Source organism: Mauremys mutica, chromosome 1 (assembly GCF_020497125.1).
Source record: "Mauremys mutica isolate MM-2020 ecotype Southern chromosome 1, ASM2049712v1, whole genome shotgun sequence".
NCBI lineage: Eukaryota > Metazoa > Chordata > Testudines > Geoemydidae > Mauremys > Mauremys mutica.
The window spans coordinates 93,693,451-93,697,315 of NC_059072.1; positions in this window are offsets into that span (position 1 = coordinate 93,693,451).

The following is a 3,865-nucleotide window of genomic DNA, read 5'->3' on the forward strand; positions in this document are numbered from 1 at the left end:
GCAGGAAGTGTTATTATTAGGATAAAGTTGAGTAAAGCTGTAGGTATAACTATTCACCAAGGAGAACATAAAATTAGAAGGAAAGTGCCAAGAACAGGCAATGTGCCTTGGAATGAAGGCAAGAAACATCTTTATGTAATAGGATCCAGTGTGTCTAGCACTGTAAACTGCAAGGAAAATTTGAAATATACACAAAGCTGAAACACTTCCAATTTCCCTTTCAGTTTTACAAGCCCTGAACACGCTGGAACTCCTCTCTCTGCCACGGTGAAGGATAGAGGGGATTGAGGTGGAGGAAAGGCAGCCACGAAAAACACTTCGGGGGGGGGGGGAGTGTAAAGTGCTAAAGAAAGACACTTGAGGTTTGAGGGGCTGAGGAGAGATGGTGTGGGTGCACATCCAAATAGCACTTCACCAACAGCACCATCACCTGCTGACAGGCTGCACCAGAGACAAACTCCCAACCTAAGGCTATAAAATGTAAGCCTCTATCCAGGGAGCTGAAGGAGTATCACCATTAGTTATCAGTAATAGCAGTACAGCCAGCCACTGGAGAGCAAGACTACAACAAACTGATAAATACATTCAGCAATGGACAGCGGTGTACGTAACACACACACACACACACACACACACACGCTAAATCAGTCTAATCCTTACTCTCTTAGCTCAGCTATCTGAGGAATGGAGACTTCCACACATACAATTAGTCTGACATCCAGTATGAGACATTGATTGGAAGGGAGGGGAGCTCGCCACAAGAGAAAAAGAAATGGTGCCACCAAAATGGAACATGAATGAATCATCCCTCAAATACACACTGGCTGTGAAGAACTCAGGCTCTCAGGGGAGTGATTTGCATCTGATCATTCTTTATTACTGTGCATCCCCAAAGCCAGGAGCCACTTTGCCACACCGTGGGATTGAGGTCAGTTCATCAATACTGTGAGACCCAATCAGCAAATGTACCGATGCTCCTCTCCCTGGCAGGGACGAGGGTCTTAGCGGATCACAGCAGCTTTTCGAAACATATTGGTTTTATTAATAGTCATCCTGGCTTCATGTACCCAGGGCTCCCCAAAGCATTGTACAGACTGTACATGCTGGCTGGTCTGTACCCTCTGGGTGAAGCAAAGCAGCCACAAATCTGGCTTAGCTGGCCAGTTAGCCAGATCTATGCTGCTGCGTGTCACTGAAGTGCCACACAGTATTCAGAGCATGGCAATAAGAGACCCCTTCCAGTTCCCTGACCTCCTACAAATCTTTCTGCCCCTGGTCAGTGTTTCTCACTGTCATGATGATACCCTGCCTCTCTTCATTTGAGCTGACTCCCCACTGGTTCCCTCCCTGACCTCCAGGACTTTGCTTCAACCCACACCTGGAACCTAGCAGACAAGTGTGGGTTGCATGGGAAGTACATGTGCTAGGAGATGATGGTGGGTTTCCAGCAACAGGAAAGCCAATGTAAACGGTTCAGCTCCTGGTGAATCCCCTCTGAATCCCCACTACACACACAGGAGATGCTCAGGGCACCAGCTCTATCCACTTCCACTGTCCATCATGCACAGCCTCCTCTCCTCTGCTCAGCCAGAAGGTGCCATGTAAAAATGTCAGCTCAAGCTGCAGTGTGCCAATGAGAAATCCAGGGTCAGAGAGATAAGGGGGAAGACAAGGGAGGAGAGAGCACCCCACTGAAGGGAAGAGAAGAGATTTGAGAGATAAATACAGGCATAGTTATTAGGCTGAGATATCAAGGTGATTGAAAAGTTGGATAAGAACCAAGGTGCTTAAGACAGATAAAATAGATGGAATTATTTATTTGGGAGCAAAACAAGCACAGGATTTTTACTAGCACAGGAGGGAGAGACTTAGAGATGGAACAAGAGAGAAAAAATCACATGTGCACAGTGCATCAAAGAGACATGCCTACAAACCTCCCTCTCTGAAAAAACAGGATGTCCCTCTTTGCTCCTGAATGGCTCTCTCTCACTCTGGTGTCCCACCTTGCCTTATGCTAGGCGGGAATCTCGGTAGGACAGAAAATGAAGCAGAGCATGTCCATCCCACCTTCCTCCCATGCCATGAGGCGCAAGTGGCGGGTGGGGGGGCAACTTTAACCATGATTCCAGGGGCTACTTGGGCACCTGAAAACTCTAGGTTTTTGCAGATAACGTAGAAATTAGCTGACGAGCTTTGTATCTAATTCCTATATAAAGAAAGAAAATTAAATCATTAGACCCACTCAGCTCTAATACTAACATCTTCGGACATCTTGTGCCAATTCACTTAAGGGACACTGGTTAGGTTTACATTTTAATTCTTACTTTGTTACAAACACTTGAATACAATAATTGAAACAACTGTAGAAAAATCTACATTTCTTTCTATCACTTTTTTGCAATTCACCGAGCTTGGAATAGGTCATTTAACTTTTGGAAACATCCTACTAGGGCAAGGCTCCATGAGTTTATACTGCACCTGCTTGGGGGTGTATGGGTGTTACCTCACTCCAAATAAGAGACTAGAAACTGACTTTAAACAGGAGTGAAACTGGCACTTTCAAGTAACTTTCACAGTATTGCCAACCCCAGAAGTTAAAAAAATCATGATTCAGGTACACCAAAAATCATGAGATTGGCTTTAAAATCATGAAATTATGTAAAAATAATGGATTTGGAGTTCTTTTTATTTGCCTTCTGCTTTTTAGCCTTTACGGTGTACTGGGGTCATCTTTTGAAGCTTTCTCCAAAGCCAAGAGAGCTAGAAACTTCATTTTTAAGAATGCAGGCTGAAATCATCACATATCCAACTTGACTCCAGGAGCTTGGCCTTTAAGAAAAACAATAATTATCATGAGACTACTGATAAATCATGACAGTTGGCAACACTGCTCTCACTTCTGTTTAAAGGCTAGGTACCTTCCAGAAGGCCCTTAAACACAACACTACAGTGATCGAGTTGCAGTTCTCACATTTAAAACCAAACACCAAGAAAATTCCAGATTTGAAAGTTGAGAAAAGAATTGACACTTCTGAGGTATTTCAGGGCCACTGCAGGCAGCAACGGCAAATAAACAGACAAGAGCTCTGGGCAGCTCTTCCTCTTGAAAGAAAGTTGGGAGATCAAATCTTCTAGTCCTTAATCCAGTAAAACTTCTATTGCCATCAGCATCTCCACTCATAGATATTAACATGTGCTCAATAACTATTCACTTCATACTTAAATAGCTGAACTATCTTATATGCATTGGCTCAGGGACTATATTTTCTGGCATATTCTGAACAGTGCTGAGCACACAGATGGTGCCCAGTGAATAATACAAATCATGACAATAATTGTTGACTTTATGGACTCTTTGGATGCAATTTCTGTTCTCTGTTCTGGAGTTGGCCTGAATACAGCTGAAACCCTAGGAATTTGAGGCATAAATACATCTGATACTCATACAACACTTTCTCCTTCCTTCCTTTTCTCAAGCTCAGAACAAAAAATGACAAAACAAAATAGTTTTCAGTAAAATGTAAAATTGCACAGAAACTAATGCTCTATAACCCAGCCTGGGACAGAACCCACAGCCTCTTGGGGGTTAAGTGATCCCCTCTCATCTGACTCTCATTCTCTCTCTTTCTTCATCCTTCCCGATCCTCTGTGCCGCTTTTCATGCTGTCAAACATGACATCCTTCCCAAGTGCCTAGGACTGTTTGTTGGAGTCTCAGAGAACTGGCCTTCTTGGCTTTGCTCCCATCTATCAGAGCTCTCTTTTTTTGCAGCACGCAGCAGAGAAAGAGGCTGGTTCAGTGGATAGGGAGCCAGCCCTGAGAGACCTGGGTTCTACTCCCCCCATGGACTTCCTGTATGACCTCA